Genomic DNA, 18,100 nt, shown 5'->3' on the forward strand with positions numbered 1-18,100 from the left:
CTGGCCTTATCATGAGGTGAACTGAGGCATGCCTCAGGTGCCAGACTGTGGGGGGGGGGGCCGCTGCTAGGACCCAGAGTGTAGAAAATTGTGTCTGCTGCTGGTGCATGTGTATTCTCTCTGCTCTAGATGCACAGAGATGGTGGAGTGCTGTGCTGGAGGAAGGAGGGCACAAGAGACATAACAGGCAGGCAGGAGAAAAGGTGAGAGGGAATGACAGAAAGCAGCAGGAGCTGCAGGGAGAGAGAGGAGGAGGAGGAGCCTCTTATGTACCTCTCTAGCACCCCCATGAGCCTGGACTGATTAACACCTGCTTCTCAGGGAGCTTCCTGTTTCCTGCTGCTTCCCTGCACCCACCTGAGGGGAACAGGCAGTCAACTGAAGTAGTAGGATCCAGTTAGGCCCTTAAGACACTGATATCTTCCCTCACTCAGGCCCTGCTACGAGCCTGCTTATTTGTCCCCTTCAATTGAGTGTTGAGAGCCACTATAGCTGGCACAGAACAGCAGTCATGAGTGAAAGAAGAAAACGCCCCTCTGCGGCAACATTCAGAAAAAGAAAGAAAGCAAAGGAAGCTTTTCTATCTACGCAGGAAGGACCTCTCCTGAGATACAAAGACACACATGTTCACGGTGAGCCTTCTGGCCCCAATGAGGATGTGAGTGGTGAGGAGATGCCTGATCTTCCAGTTAGTCAGAGTGCAGGTGACCTGGCAGCTACTGCAGCATCCATATCTCCATCTCAAATGGATGTAACCATGCACATTCCTGAAGAAAAGTGTAGATTGGAGAAGAGTGTGGTGGAGGCGCAAGATACAGCTGCTGCTGAGTTTAGTTCCTTAAGTCTTGATGGTCCAGGACTGTGAACCCACTTGAGCAGTAGCCTGAGGGACTTCCTTGTACTGCATGGGCCACAGCAAGTGAAAAACTTCATCTTCTCCAAAGATAATGAAAATAGAAGTTTCCATCCAACACATTACTGGCATGAAATCCCCAATGGTGACAAAGTGGAGAGGCCATAGCTTATGTACTCAAAAACCCAGAATGCTGCGAACTGTTTTTGTTGCAAACTCTTCCAGTCTAAAGTTCCAGCCACATTGGGTTCTACAGGAAAAAAGGACTGGAAGAATCTGGCTAGAAATCTGGCATGCCATGAGAAGGCAGCAAATCACCAGAGAACATTCCATAGGTGGAAAGAGCTTGAGATGAGACTAAGGTTAAAGGCCACCATAGATGATCAGAATCAAGAGAAGATTGCATCAGAGTCTCTTTTCTGACAAAATGTTCTGAAAGACTCATTGCTTGCTACCCAAAACCTAGCACTGTGTGGCACTTCAGATCAGCTGTATGTGCCAAACAATGGAAACTTCCTTACAATTGTGGAGCTGATGGCTGAGTTTGATGCTGTACTCCAGGAGCATCTAAGAAGAGTCACCACCCAAGAAATGTACACACACCACTACCTTGGAAAAACAATTCAAAATGAGATCATACAGTTACTGGCAAAAAAAAGTCAAACAGAAGATTGTGGCAGATCTGAAGTCAACAAGATATTACTCTGTTATTCTGGACTGCACACCTGACATCAGCCATATGGAACAAATGACTTTAACGGTACATTTTGTAACAACAATAGAACCTAGTGAAAATGTCCCTGCAATGGTGACTGTCAGAGAGCATTTTCTAGAATTTATTGACATTTGATGATACTACAGGAGCTGGTATGACAAATGTGCTTCTTAAAAAGCTGAAAGATACAGGAATTGCAATAGCTGATGAGAGAGGTCAGGGCTACGATAATGGTGCCAACATGAGAGGAAAGAACAGAGGAGTGCAGACACGGATCCAAGAGTTAAACCCTTGAGCTTTTTTTGTCCCATGCAGTTCTCATTCATTGAACTTGGTGGTCAGTGATGCAGCATCAGCTTCTAGTGAGGCTACTGAATTTTTTAATGTAATTCAAAGCATCTATGTATTTTTCTCTGCATCAACTCATCGATGGCAAATTTTGAAGCAACATCTGGGAACATCCTCTCTGACACTGAAACCACTGAGTGCCATACAATGGGAAAGTCGAGTGGAGGTGATAAAGCCTATCAAACACCTATTTTCCCACCCATTCAAGAATACAAGAGTCACTGAAGAAGAAGACATTTTGATTATGAGGCACGGGATAATCCCATAAGAGACCCCAAACAACAATTCAAAGTTGAATTCTTTAACCAGATGCTAGATTGTGCAATACAGTCAGTTGAAGAAAGTTTCATGCAGCTCAAGGAACACAGCAGTATATTTGGGATGTTGTAGGATATTCCAAAACTCCTCACTATACCTGAAGAAGGCCTACACCAGCAATGCAGGGCACTAGAGACAGTGTTGACACATGATGACATGTGCGATATTGATGCGAGTGATTTAGGTGATGAACTGAAAGCCCTTTCAAGAATGTACGTTTCAGCAGGATCAACTCCAAAGGCTGTTCTGGAATATAAGTGCACAAATAAGACGACCACCCTTTTTCCAAATGCTTTTGTTGTTATGTGCATACTTCTAACACTTCCTGTAACAGTTGCCAGAGGAGAATGCAGCTTCTCCAAGCTGAAGTTAATAAAAACACATTTATGCGCCACAATGACACAGGAGAAGCTGGTCGGCTTTGCAACCATCTCAGTAGAGCATGAGCTGGCCCAGACTGTGGACCTTCAGGAAGCAGTTCAAATCTTTGCAACCAAGAAGGCATGGAAAGCACCACTTTGATTATTCAAACAGATTAAAATGCCAGTGTTTACTATGCAGACAAGAAAAGTTACATTTGCTGTTCAGGCGTTTGAAAGTTAAGTGTTACTTAAAATTTTTGAACGAGGCATTTTAAGTTGTTAGTTATCCTTTTTTGGGGTAGATAGCAGAGCAGTACCATGAGAGAAGTAGAACAGGAAGAAGGCAGAATTGAGACCTTTCAAAGTTTTGGCCCAAGCGAGGAGCATGGGGATGTCATTTGAGCTCCCCGCCTCGGGTGCCAAAATATTGTGGGTCGGCCCTGCAACTAGGAAAAGCATGACACATGGTTCCTTGCACCCTTCAGTCCACACTTACTTCCCCCCCAGTGACTGAGAGTATTTTTCTTGGAGCCTCCTAGACCCAGACATTAAAATTCATGCTTCCTAGCAGTCCTTTCCTAGGTCTTAGAGGTAGTCAATTATTTCTATCCCCTCACCATTTACTGGAGTCAAACCATATTTACATCTACAGGCAGCCCTCGGACTTACAACACAATTGGTTCCTGAAAATTGTGTTGTAAGTTGAAATGTCACAACTCGGAACCACAATCCACTCCATTGCGGGACTAAGCATCGTAAAGTTGAAACCAATGTCGTAAGTTGAATCAGGGTGTCAATTCAATAACATCATTAGTACTATTCGTCGTAAGTTGAACGTTGTAAAGTCAAGGACTACCTGTATTTTTATTCAGTGTAAGATGTCTCGCTGCTTCCATTCTATGGTGCAATAAGCTCACTTGTAACACATCCATTTCTCAAGTCACCACGGATGTGTCTACACTGCAGTGGAGACCCAAGCTCAGACTCTGTCTCGGACCTGGAGTCCTAGGACCCTGTAGGGTTGGAGGGTCTGAGCCTTAGGGTACGTCTACAGTATGAAATTATATCAAATTTATATAAGTCGATTTTTCGGAAGAGATTTTATACAGTGGATCGTGTGTGTCCCCACTAAGTGCGTGAAGTTGGCGGAGTGCGTCCACAGTACCGAGGCTAGCATCAACTCTCAGAGCGGTGCACTGCGGGAAGCTATCCCACAGTTCCCACAGTCTCTGCCGCCCATTGAAATTCTGGGTTAAGCTCCCAGTGCATGATGGGGCAAAAACAGTTTCATGGGTGTTTCTGGGTGTATGTCATCAGTCGCCCCTCCCTCCGTGCAAGCTACGGCAGACAATCGTTTCGCGCCTTTTTTCTGCTATTGTCAACCGTACACCACCGCTTCCGCTGGCACTCTGCTCTCCTGCTTTCCTGCAGCAGACGGTGCAGTAGGTCTGCAAAACTCTGCTGTCCTGCAACTCATGCAGTATGCCATTGTCAACTGTACACCGCCGCTTCCACTGCAACTCTGCTCTCCTTCGTTTCGCCCCTTTTTTTCCTGGATTACCCTTGCAGGTGCCATAACACAGCAAGCATGGAGCCCGTTCAGCTTACCGCTGCAGCTGTGACCATTGTAAATACCTCGTGCATTATTCAGCAGTGGGAGGTTGAGGCAACTCGCCTGCCGGCCAATTTTGCACAGCCAGACAACGGGGCGATTAGAAGAGCACAGCAGGGCACACTGTGCATCAGAGAAGCTTTGAAAACCAATTTCATGACTGGCCAGGCTACGGTGTGACAGCTGTGTTTGTTTCTCCTTGATGTTACCCACCCCCTTTCTTGACTCTAATTGCCTGTAAGCCAACCGCCCTCCTCCCCTTCGATCACAGCTTGCAGAGGAAATAAAATTACTATTATTTCAAAACCATGCATTCTTTATTAGTTGATTAAAAACACAGGGACATAAATCACAAGGTAGCCCGGGTGGGGTGGGGCAGGGGGGAAGGAGAGAAGGACAAGGCCACACTACAAATCAAAATTTAGGATATGCCAGCCCTCTGCTGCTTAGGCAGTCCTCTGGGGTGAAGTGGGTGGGTCCCTGGAGCCTCCCCCCACCCTGTGTTCTTGGGTGTCTGGGTGAGGAGGCTATGGAACTTGGGGAGGAGGGAGGGCAGTTATACAGGGGCTGCAGCGGCTGTCTGTTCTCTTGCTGCCTTTCACTCATAAGATCCACCAGACAGCAGAGCATGTCAGTTTGCTCCCCCATCAGCTTGAGCATGGCATCCTGCCTGCTCTCATCGCGGTCATTGAACGCTTTCCGGGACTCTGCCATTGTTTCCCTCCACGGATTCAGCTGGGCCCTATCAGTGCAGGAGGACTGCATAAGCTCTGCAAACATGTTGTCCCAAGTGCGTTTTTTCCGCCTTCTAATCTGGGCCAGCCTCTGGGACAGAGTTGATAGGGGGCGCGTTGAAACATTTGCACCTGCAGGAGGAGAAAAGGGGAGGGTATAAGTTTAAAAGATACATGTTAGAGAACAAAGGGGAGATTGTTTCTCAGGGAAACAAGCAATTCAAAGTACACAGCACATGTTATTTCTGTACAAGGTCACATTTTGCCTTTTATACTGAGTGCCTGCCAGATTGGTGTGACTGCATCACACGCGACTGGGCAACAGCATTCAGCTTGCAGGCAGCCATGGTAAGCCCTAGGGGCACACGGGGTTCTGCTTCTTCCGCATTCATTACAATGCTTTCAAACTGCGGCGCCCTCCTTTCCCATACCAAGCAATGCCTGGTGGGCTGGCCATTTAAAAGGAGGGCCTGTGGTCTCTCAGGGATGATCGCTACACACACACACACGTACCCCACCCCACGCCCTTTAGGCCAAATGCCAACAGGCCAGCGTGGACGGGTTCCCCCCACCCGCACCGCACGGCTCTGACCCTTTAAGCCAAACGCGAACAGACTTTTCCTGTAGCTGTACTGGACCTGAATGCATCCCAAGTCTTCAGGGCAAATGAATCAGGAAACACACTTTCTTTTAAACCCTGTATCGTATTTACATAAGTACACTCACCAGAAGTGCCTTCTCTGGCATCAAGGTCCCGGAGCCCGCCTTGGGAGTGGGTGGAGGGTATTGGCTCCAGGGTGATGAACAGTTCCTGGCTGCCGGGGAGAACAGATTCACCGCTTGCTGCCTGTGCACTGTCCTCCTCCTCCCGCTCTTCCTCCCCCAAAAAATTCATCCTCCCCGCTCCGTGAGAGTCCCCCCTGGCAGGTGTCCATGGACAGTGGTGGGGTAGTGGTGGCGTCACCCCCCCCGCCCCCCGAATTGCATGCAGCTCATCGTAGAAGCAGCGTGTATGGGGCTGTGACCCGGAGCGCCCATTTGCCTCTCTAGTCTTTTGGTAGGTTGCCTGAGCTCCTTCATTTTCACACGGCATTGCTGCGTGTCCCTGGAGTAGCCTCTGTCTGTCATGCCCCGGGAGATTTTCTCAAAGAAGTTTGCTTTCCTTTTTTTTGGAACGGAGTTCTGCCTGAACAGATTATTCTCCCCAAACAGCGATGAGATCCAGTACCTCCCGCTCGGTCCATGCTGGAGCTCATTTGCGCTTCTGGAACTGCATGGTCTCCTGTGCTGGTGGACTCTGCATGGTCACCTGTGCTAATCAGGTCGCCACGCTGGCCAAACAGGAAATGAAATTCAAAAGTTCTCAGGGCTTTTCCTGACTACCTGGCTAGTGCATCTGAATTGAAAGTGTTGTACAGAGCGGGCACAATGGAGCATTCTGGGATAGCTCCCAGAGGCCAATACTGTCGAATTGCGTCCACAGTACCTCAAATCCGGAACAGCGATGTCGATTTTAGCTTTCAGAGTAACAGCCGTGTTAGTCTGTATTCGCAAAAAGAAAAGGAGTACTTGTGGCATCTTAGAGACTAACCAATTTATTTGAGCATAAGGTTTCGTGAGCTACAGCTCACTTCATCGGATGCATACTGTGGAAACTGCAGAAGACATTATATACACAGAGACCATGAAACAATACCTCCTCCCACCCCACTCTCCTGCTGGTAATAGCTTATCTAAAGTGATCACTCTCCGTACAATGTGTATGATAATCAAGTTGGGCCATTTCCAGCACAAATCCAGGTTTTCTCACCCTCTGCCCCCCGCGCACACACACAAACTCACTCTCTTGCTGGTAATAGCTCATCCAAACTGACCACTCTCCTTACAATGTGTATGATAATCAAGGTGGGCCATTTCCAGCATAAATCCAAGTTTAACCAGAACGTCTGGGGGGGGGGGTGTAGGAAAAAACAAGGGGAAATAGGCTACCTTGCATAATGACTTAGCCACTCCCAGTCTCTATTTAAGCCTAAATTAATAGTATCCAATTTGCAAATGAATTCCAATTCAGCAGTTTCTCGCTGGAGTCTGGATTTGAAGTTTTTTTGTTGTAAGATAGCGACCTTCATGTCTGTAATTACGTGACCAGAGAGATTGAAGTGTTCTCCGACTGGTTTATGAATGTTATAATTCTTGACATCTGATTTGTGTCCATTTTTTCTTTTACGTAGAGACTGTCCAGTTTGACCAATGTACATGGCAGAGGGGCATTGCTGGCACATGATGGCATATATCACATTGGTGGATGTGCAGGTGAACGAGCCTCTGATAGTGTGGCTGATGTTATTAGGCCCTGTGATGGTGTCCCCTGAATAGATATGTGGGCACAGTTGGCAACGGGCTTTGTTGCAAGGATAGGTTCCTGGGTTAGTGGTTCTGTTGTGTGGTATGTGGTTGTTGGTGAGTATTTGCTTCAGGTTGGGGGGCTGTCTGTAGGCAAGGACTGGCCTATCTCCCAAGATTTGTGAGAGAGTTGGGTCATCCTTCAGGATAGGTTGTAGATCCTTAATAATGCGTTGGAGGGGTTTTAGTTGGGGGCTGAAGGTGACGGCTAGTGGCGTTCTGTTATTTTCTTTGTTAGGCCTGTCCTGTAGTAGGTGACTTCTGGGAACTCTTCTGGCTCTATCAATCTGTTTCTTCACTTCCGCAGGTGGGTATTGTAAGTTGTAAGAATGCTTGATAGAGATCTTGTAGGTGTTTGTCTCTGTCTGAGGGGTTGGAGCAAACGCGGTTGTATCGCAGAGCTTGGCTGTAGACGATGGATCGTGTGGTGTGGTCAGGGTGAAAGCTGGAGGCATGTAGGTAGGAATAGCGGTCAGTAGGTTTCCGGTATAGGGTGGTGTTTATGTGATCATTTGTTTATTAGCACTGTAGTGTCCAGGAAGTGGATCTCTTGTCCCCTTGCTGAGGTGGAGTACAGAAACGGGTTTTAAGAGACCTTAAAGTCGACCAAATAGGTTTGGTTGTGTAGACGGATTTAGTTTTAATTCGATATAACGCGGCTAATTTCGATATAATTGCATTCTGTAGACCAGGCCTAAGTCAAGCCAGGACCCAGGGTTCAAACCCGGTTGCTTTGCAGATGCAGCTTCCCCCCTCACTCCCCCAAACTTAGATCCTGGGAGTCCTGTAAAAGTATCTCTCCATCATATGGGCCAACTTTCTTTGTCTTCTCTATCCCAAGAATCTCCAATCGACTGCAGGGGAAACAGAAGCAACTCCCATTGGTGTAGTGCAGCAATTTGGTGAGTCAGCATTTAATCCTTCCATTACCTTCTGATTGCAAGGTGCAAACATGCTATCAGAGAGCCGTTTGTGTTTTCAATTGACACTGACCAGAAGCAGCCTTTTACAAAGCGCTCTGCTTCATGGTCACGGGAGCACAACCAGATTTTGGTAAATTTCTGGAGTGAGGTCAGCAAAATAGTGGATTTTGGTAAGAGTACCAGGAATAGCCGCCCATATCAGGAAATGGCATAGAAGCTGGCAGCATTGCAAATATACTGGACTGGTGACCAGTGCAGGGAGTAGATTAAGTGTCTCAAGACTGAATACAGGAAAATAAGGGACAGAACTGCACCTCAGGCAACTTGCTGACATCATGTCCGTTTTATGAGGAATTGGACTAGGTGCTGGGCTCTGCTCCCAGCCCAGAGCCAGCGGTAGTGCATGATGACCCTGTCAGCTGGAATGGTGCCCTGCTGGCCCCAGAATACAGGTTGGGGACTGATGGGAGCCAGCGACAGGTGCAGACAGAGCCAGCGAAGTGACTATTGCTGAAACCAGTCGCACAGGAGGCTCTGCCACAGGAGCAGCAAAAGCACATTCTGCACCCATATTCAGAGGAGCTCTTTGATGCCCCCCACCCCCAAGGAACAGCCTGCTGCAGTGCCTGCAGCAGACACAGACAGGACAGAAGCTGCCTTAGAGCCTGGTAAGTTTGTGGCTCCCATTATGATGTTTGTTAATATAGGAATGGGAGGAATTTCCACTGTATGAACCAATGCAAAAGTTATTAGAAGCCCCAGCTAGCAACATGGATCTGCTAATGGTGGATTGTGTCCCAGCGGTGTGGCTCCCTACTCCCTCCCCACCTTCCACCACAGGGAATTTAAAATGGCAACCGGGAAGTGCAAGCAGTAAAAATTCCTTGAAAGTGATTTTTTCCTGGAAATACCTGTTGGGTATTCCTGCTTCTTAAAAATAATAACGTTACACTGCCATACCTGTAAGTATGCTGATCCGTAACTACTCAGCGGTGTAATGAGCCGCCTGAAAACTGAACTGGATGAGTGTGGGGAGAGGTGGAAATGTGGTCCATTTCAGGTAAAGGTAGCCTATGCAGTCCATAGGTGACAAAATAATTTGTGCCAGATTTGACTGGGTTTGAAAATATCCAGAAATGTGCCAGGGTTAGGGGAGGGGATGTAAGGGGGATGCCTATGGAACTCTATGTGTTGGCATGCAGTCATAACTGGCTAAGCCGTATGGAAGCTAATGCAGCATCCTGATGATTCTCCGATGAATTCTGACCCAATCCTGGGTGCTGATAGATGCAAACTTTTCCAGAAGCAGGAACTCCAGATAGGTACTCAAATTTCGGTGAAGGGCATATTTTCCATAGCCATCTTGAGAGCTGCCCAGCCCATGCCACTCATAGATGTGCTGTTCAGTCGTTGTATATTTGATTATTTTGGTTGCATACACTGCAGATTTCCCACTGGCAGTTTGGATAACATCTCCCTTTGCCAGTTGGGCACTACAAGAACAGTTATGTCCTCCGAAATGTGGACTCTGCATTTTTTTTATTGTGATTATCCAGGCTGTGTCCAGAGAGCTTCTGTGGTCTGAAGTATCCGTCTCACAACTTAGTGAAGTTTAATTTGGAAAAGTAACATTTTATGTCCTTGAAATTCCATGAGGATTTTTCCTGTGCTTATACACTGAGGTATGTGAGACAATAACCCTCTGTGTCTTGTCCTAGTCCAAACCCAGTACCTCCACAGCCCACCCACGCTGCAGTACAAGCCTGGCCCAACATACTTTCATGGACCATTCTGAGTGTTACCCTGAAAAAAGGATTTTGTAATGTTGCTATAATAGCCTGCCTATTCTCCCCCCAAGTCTATTCTTGCGGAGGTATACGTTTCCGGAGTTGTTAAGGAAACATTAAAGAACACGGATATAACCTTCCAATAAACGAATAAAGTAATTGACACTGGCAGTATTCTTTTCCAAAACAAAATCTTTTTATTACTGTAACTATTAATCCCTAATACAGCGTATTTTAAAACCCTAAACAAAACGCACAATTCCGGACACAAATCCTTTATTGCTAGCTAAAGAGCATTCAAACTACAATGGCATATGATTCTAAGCAAAGCGATTGGTTACAAGTGGCCAGTTTGTAACAAATAATTGACAGCAGATCTTAAATTTGCGTTTAAGTTTTACATAAGTTACAATTAAAACAGATGCACACTTAAAGCATACACATATTAAATATGTATGCTAAACTATACTACACTAAAAATTGGCAAACTTACTTTATAAATTAATTGGTATCCGTTTAAAATCACTGTTGCTGCTTTATAAATTCTTTGGTATTTTTCTTTAATCTCTGTTGCTGTTCAGCTCCTGGTCAGCCAGCTTTGTTCTGCTCTGGTTTTCTTCTCTCTCTCTCTCGGCAACAACTTTTCTGACTTCTTTCCTTTAGCTTTCCTCACTGGTTTCCCGCTCTTCCGTCTGCTCCTGATTGAATCCCCCCCCCCCCCCCGACTCAAACTTCAACTCTGAAACTGTCTGCCGGCAGTGGCCTTTTATGCTACATTGTGGCTCTTTCCTAATATACCTAATTCTATTCTTAGAAGCAATTACCTCACTCACAAATGCCCCGAAGCAACCATTACTTCAGAGTTCTGATTAACAGCTCTGACCTTCTAAACCAGTTCTGACTGGTATGAGTGGGCAGTGACCAGCTAGCTGTGCAGTTAACTGACCTCTCTGTCACCCCTTATTGCACATGCTCACTAGCCTCCACTCTTGCACATGCTCACTGTTGTCCTTTACCTCAGAGCTGTGATTCTGCTGATCCGCACACAGATATATACTTGGCTCTTTGCCAGGGCACCATTTTAGAAATCCTGGGTTTTCAACTGAGCGTTCTCAGGGTCCATATCAAGGTTGAGTGACTATTTCTCTGATTTTTACTCTGAATAAACTAAAAAGTGGAGACTGGAGAATTTCTATAGTAATACAAGAGGAGGTGTTTCTGTGAACTTATGGTTGAAGTTCTGGACAAAGTCAACAAGCAGGTCCAGCACCAAAGACAGACTTGTGGCTAGAGTAGGGTGACTGGACAACAAGTGTAAAAAATCGGGACAGGGTTTGGGGGTAATAGGTACCTGTATAAGAAAAAGCCCCCAAAATCGGGACTGTTCCTATAAAATCGGGACATCTGGTCACCTAGGCTAGAGGCAGGAGGAAAGGCAGAAGCTGGCTGCACAGCTTGAGGACAGGGTTTCAGCATGGGAGCAGGCACTTGCTTTGCATTTCCTGGAACAGGAATGGCAGCTAAAGGAGGAGGACAGAGCTCAACAGAGAGAATTGTTTGAGCAGCTGATATCACTAATGGTCACAAGAGTACCAGCCCCTGCGGAATTGCCTATACCACGGTCTGTGTGCCCTGTGCGGGACCCTGGGATTCAGTCCAGAAACAGCTTAGAAAGCTCCATGGCTCTGTGGCCCATGTAGTCAGGTTGCATGAGTGGCTAACCAGGGCAACTTAACTCCATGCAATCCTCTGTATTTCCTCCCTCCTCTGTGGATGTCTCCACTACCCTCCCCCCTTGCCAATTGTGCAGCAAACTGGGAAAGGAAAACAGGGAACATACCATGGTAGGGAATTTCTGTCTTGCACATGGCTGACTTGTATGCACTTGTTCATGCACCTTTTTGGTTGCTTTTTTCCTCTGAAAGGTTCTGTTGTTGTTGTTTTGGTGTGGTAATGGCAGCTGGCATGCCTGGCAGTGGGTGAATGTTGTACTTTTCTAATATACAGTGGTGCAAGTAGGGAGGTACAGTACACCATACCAGTAAGATATTTATAGCCAGTACTCCATACTGGAAAGACACAGGAGGAGCAGAATGTGGGGTTGCCGGCCCGAGTCCTTCCATGCAGCGATGTGCCTGTGTCTCCTGTCTGGGGTCTGTACAGCAGCCCTGCTGGAGGACAGGGGTGGTTGGGGAGTGGGGTTGGAGGCAGTACAGCCATGCCAGAGGAGCTGCTGGTATGGGGTCTTTTGCCACTGCAGTTCTGGAGAGCCCTGCGTTCAGAAGTCTCCAGCGCAGCGGGAGGAGGACAGAGCCCACCCACTCCCCACAGGTAGTGTGGGATGGATCATGGGGAGGGAATGGGGAAAGCGTGGGTGCCCTGGGCTGGTATGGAGGTGGCTATGCCCTCTTTTGGAAAGGAAAGCCACCTAAAGAGAGACACATTCATGGGATTGGCTTTGCCATCAAAAATAAGATCGCTAGTCAGCTTTTGGAGCTTCCCGTGGGGATCAATAAGCATCTCATGACTCTTCGGCTCAAGCTCAACAACAACCAATATGCCACAGTCATCAGTGCATATGCCTCAACACTTGATGATGAGGAAGACAACAAGGAGCAGTTTTACAGAGCTTTGAATGCAGTCCTCATAGCCACACCTAAGGCAGACAAACTCATCCTCCTTGGGAGATTTCAATGCCAGAGTCAACCGGGATTCCCAACTCTGGAGTGGCACAATAGGCAAAGAAGGGGTGGGAAATGTAAATGCCAGTGGTATTCTCCTTCTCAGCAAATGTGTGGAGCATAACCTGCTTATCACAAATACCATCTTTAGGTAGAGTAACAAATTTAAGACCATTTGGAAACATCCTCTGTCCAAACACTGGCACCTCCTTGACTATCTGCCGTGTACATTGGTCAAACTGGACAGTCTCTACGTAAAAGAATGAATGGACACAAATCAGATGTCAAGAATTATAACATTCATAAACCAGTCGGAGAACACTTCAATCTCTCTGGTCACTCAATTTCTGACCTAAAAGTGACTATTCTTCAACCAAAAAAACTTCAAAAACAGACTCCAATGAGAGACTGCTGAATTGGAATTAATTTGCAAATTGGATACAATTAACTTAGGCTTGAATAGAGACTGGGAGTGGTTGAGTCATTATACAAAGTAAAACTATTTCCCCTGGTTTATTCCCGCCCCCCCGTTCCTCAGACATTCTTGTTAACTCCTGGAAATGGCCCACCTTGATTATCACTTTAAAAGATTTTCTCTCCCCCCACCCCACTCTCTTGCTGGTAATAGCTCCTCTTAAGTGATCACTGTCCTTACAATGTGTATGATAAACACCCATTTTTTCATGGTCTGTGTGTATATAAATCTCCTCACTGTATTTTCCACTTTATGCATCCGATGAAGTGAGCTGTAGCTCTCGAAAGCTTATGCTCAAATAAATTGGTTAGTCTCTAAGGTGCCACAAGTACTCCTTTTCTCCTTGACTATGTTATAGTCATAGCCCAAGATTATGTCGATGTCCATATAACATGAGTCATGAGAGGTACAGATCACTGTTGAACAGTCTGTCCATTAGTAAGATCAGTCATGTACCTGCTGCTCACTCCACCACACTGCAAACACCCAAAGATTAATCAAAAGCAGTATGTCAAAGCACTTCAAGACCAAGCCAGCTGCGAGACATTCCAGCAAAGCCTGTCTGAGAAACTCTCTAACATCCCAAACTTGTCAATAACATCATTGACATTTGAGAGCACTGGGATCGACTTAAAAATGCCATTCACAGGGCATGTGCTGAAACTATAGGGTATTCCACTCATCAGCACCATTACTGGTTTGACGAAAACAATTAGGAAATCCTAGCATTAATTCAACAGAAAAGAACTGCATTCTGTAACTGGCAAAACGATTCCTCCAACCAATGAAAACATGAGGCTTGTCACCTGCTCAAAGCCGAAGTCCAAAGGAGTCTACGTGACATCAAAAATAAGTGGAGGCAAGAGAAGGCCTCTGAGATTCCGGGTTTCGTAGAGCAGGATGACATGAGAAGCTTCTTTCAAGCAACAAAAGCTGTATATTGGCCAAACTCCAAAGGCCCAACCCCCTTACATTCCCAGGATGGATCCACCCTCCTCAAGGAGAACGTAGCCATTAAACAACGCTGGAAGGAGCACTTTGAGAACCTAGTAAACTGCAAATCCATGGTCTCTGAAGACACCATCCAGTCTATTCCACAATGCTAAGCAACTGAACACCTTGCTGATCCCCCATCTTCTGAGGAAGTCCATTGTGCCATCACCCAGACAAAAAAATCACAAGGCACCAGGTCCAGACAGCATCTCAGCTGAGGTTTTTAAAGCTGGTGGAACAATTATCAAGCACAAATTTTACCAACTCCTCGACAAAATCTGGACCTATGAAGAAATTCCACCCAACTTTAAGACTGCCAACATTGTCACAATATTCAAGAAAGGGGACAAACCTTTGTGCGAGAACTATAGAAGTATTTCCCTCCTAGTAGGATCTTTCCCTGGATCCTACTAAACCACTTTCTCTCCCTTGCCGAGGAACTCCACTCTTCCCCATTTACCTTGCCGTGATCCTGATTCTCATCCATGAATCCCTCCCTGATGGAATTGGGGTTGAGTATCGTATGAATGATACACCTCAATCTCTAACATCTCCAAAAAAAAAAAATCTAAGATTACGAGAATGCAGATGACTGTGTCATTCTTACACACACACACAACACACGCACACACACACACAGAGGCCCACCTGCAAAGTATCCTAAATCTTTTTGCCGACGCCTATCACAGCCTGGGTCTCTCTCTCAACATTGGGAAAACCAAGGTACTCTACCAGCCCTCAAACTACTCTTTGTACTCCACAAATCACCATCAACGGAGAACCCCTGGAAAATGTGGACCATTTTCCATACCTTGGCAGATCCCAAACAGCCAGAATTGACACAGAAATTGAATACAGGATCCGTTGTGTCAGTACATCCTTTGGAAGACTACTCAAATGAGTCTTCAATGATAGGGATCTGCAAACAAGCACCAAGATAGTGGTTTACAAGGCAGTTGTCATCTCCACCTTTCTCTTATGGGTGTGAGACCTGGATAACCTACAGATGACATTTCAAGTGGCTGGAGTGGTTCCAACAGCGCTGCCTCAGAAGGATTCTCAGGATCAGCTGGGAGGCTGATGCACTAACAGCGTTCTCTCTTCAGCCAACATCAGCAGTATAGCAGCGCAGGTCATGAAACACGAACTCCGCTGGATTGGCCACTGTGTACATATGCCTGACACTCGCCTCCCGAAACAAGTACTCTTCTCTCAGTTAAGTCATGGAGGGCAGCGGAATTGCTTCAAAGACATACTCGGAGGCATCAACCCAACAAACTGGGAGCACTCGGCACGGAACAGAACACAGTGGCGTCACCCCATACACCAAGCCACAGCTCACTTTGAGGAGAACAGACGTGCTCATGAGACAGAGAAGCGACAAAGGAGGAAAGAAAGGGCACAACAGTCCAGCCAACAACTATGTCTCCTCCAAGATTACACCTGTTACTTCTGTGGGAAAATCTGCAGGGCACGAATTGGGCTCCTCAGTCACTTAAAAACCCACCAATGAACCCCCTTTGGCAGATATCATCCTTGCATTGAGGGATAGCCGAAGAAGAAGATTTAATATACAGTATATGTTTCTATAGTTTCAAGCAGAGATCAAATTCAACTGTATATAGTGTAGTAGTCTCCAGTAAATAAACTAAAATTGCTGTCCTGTGAGATAACTTACAAGGTTTACGATCTCACAGCTATAAAATGTTAAAACAAAGTGTTAAGATGTCAGATTCATATAGAACAATTGCGATAGATATAAGGGTGATTCACAGACATTTCCCAGGTGCAGCGCTAGTAAAGCCAATAATCTCTTTTAGAAAAAAGCATTTAGAAGTAGAGCTTTTGGAAAACTCTTCATTGGAATGATTTTCCAACTAAAAATGCCCTTTTTGCTAAACTGAAATTTCCCACGAGAAAACCTAAATTTTACTGAAAAAAATTCAATATTCTGTCAAGAAAAATCCAAACAATGGCTCCATGGCTATATCCACCTGGAAGGGTTTTCTCAATTTCACTTTCTCCCAGTGAAATTGATAGAAGCTTTCCCGGAGAGCTGCTTCCCTTCCTCCCTCCAGCTCTGGGAGATGGTGAGGCAAAAAGCCCCAGGGTCATAGCTCTCTACCTATATGACTCCTGGAGCTGGAGAGATGTTGATGGTGAGGCTGAATACCCAGATTCTCTGCCTGTCAGGACCCAGAGCTTGCAGGTGGGAGGGAAGTGGGGAGACAGGGAGGTTGAGTGCCCACACTCTTGGCCTCTCCAGCAGCCAAGCTGTAAGTCTCTTCCCAGCGAGCTGAAAAAGTTCATTGTAGTTCATCTGAAATAGAATTTTTCTTTTGAACCCCTTCCATGAAAAACTTTGTGTTTCTGACATTTTGACCGGTTTGAGGTGATTTTTCCCCCAGAAATACCAGTTTTTTTGCAGAAAGGGGTTCACTTTTTTCTGCCAACTCTGTTCACAAAGTTATCCAATAAATAACTCATTGATACCATTTTAAGAAGTATCAAAGTAAATATTGTTCAAGTGACGCACCGGCATCAGCTTTTATTTCAGGTGTAGGGTGACTTACTTTACAAAATATGTTTTTGAGATGTTTCACTGTGGCACATTCTAGCTAATATCAGATTTTGAAACACACAAATCTAATCATCAGTGAAGTGTTAAGGTTTCTGTGGAGTGGTTAACCTCTGTGCTGGTTGGTTACGTGTGTGGTAAATGTGATTTCTTAGAAAGAGATGTGCATTAGTGTCCACATAAGGGGTTTTAATTTCTACCTGTGAATGATCTGAAACAGAGTCAGTGTTCTCAGTCTCAAATTTTACCATCTGACAGATGTCCGAATGGACATTAAGCTGTTATACAAATGTTGCATAATATAGGCTAGTTGCTTTGGAACCGGCTACTGGACACTGACTTTGGAGATGGAAAACATATGGTAAAGCATGAGTTCATTGGCCAAGTTCATCCATTGTGTAACTCTGTCAACTTCAGTGGAATTAGACATTGGATGAATTTGGCCCTGTGAGTAGCTGGCATGCTGGAGTATTGAATGAATAGGTGCTTTATTCCCAGGGACATCGTTGACTTTATTGGCATTGTTTTATTTATTCCAGTGAAATTTGCATTCATGTTCTGCAGATACATGATGTTAATCACAAGCCAAATGAATACATATTTGTACACTCTGTATCCATATTGACAGGAACATTATCTGTGCCAGTTCTTAGTACTGTTTTCATATTACTGCATATTCCTCCAACCTTTTTCACAATTTACCAGATTAAGGACTTGCTCCATCAGGGAGCTGAATGCCTCTTGCAAGGCTACCAGTGTCCTCAATGCCCAGAGAAGCGATAGAAGATGCATTTAGGTGGCACTCAGCTCTTTGCAGGGTCAATCTCTAAGGCTGTGATCTACCTGAAGTGATTGAAAAATTTTGGTCACTGCCTTGAAACTGTAGGGATGTACATAGACAATAGTATTAATTTAATGTCTTAAATGAAAAAAATGCTAACGCAGTTTTATGGTCACACAGTTAAACATTACCCAAAGTCGGGAAGTGCTAATGTTAGGGTTCCACGAGTAGTGTTAACTCAGCCACACGTCACATCCCCTGTTTTTTATGGTATACAAGAGGTCACTTCGTGGAGTAGAAGGGGAGGTCAAAGGTGCCTCCCTCTGCCTTCCTTTTATGCTCCCCAGGCGAAGTGCTAAGCACAACTAGTCTTTGTACACTGGACAGTGCAAGGCCAGCTCCTGTCTAGTGCCCCTGGGGACACAAGCCATCGTCAAGATTTAAGGGTGTGGATGGGCTGTGGTGGAGCTGGCTGTTCAAGGAGGGGGAGCATATTGTGTGAGCAATATATTTGTTCTCCCTGGAGGTCTGTGAAAG

At 45.7% G+C, this 18,100-nt stretch overlaps 1 protein-coding gene and 1 pseudogene across 1 annotated transcript in view; one reads left to right on the forward strand and one right to left on the reverse strand.

Moving 5' to 3' along the window:
- Nucleotides 1–18,100, forward strand: part of ABI3BP (ABI family member 3 binding protein) — a 316,616-nt gene that overhangs the window by 113,850 nt on the left and 184,666 nt on the right. The window lies entirely within an intron of this gene.
- Nucleotides 4,623–6,245, reverse strand: LOC141991212 (uncharacterized; annotated as a pseudogene).

The sequence above is a fragment of the Natator depressus genome, chromosome 1 (assembly GCF_965152275.1).
Source record: "Natator depressus isolate rNatDep1 chromosome 1, rNatDep2.hap1, whole genome shotgun sequence".
NCBI lineage: Eukaryota > Metazoa > Chordata > Testudines > Cheloniidae > Natator > Natator depressus.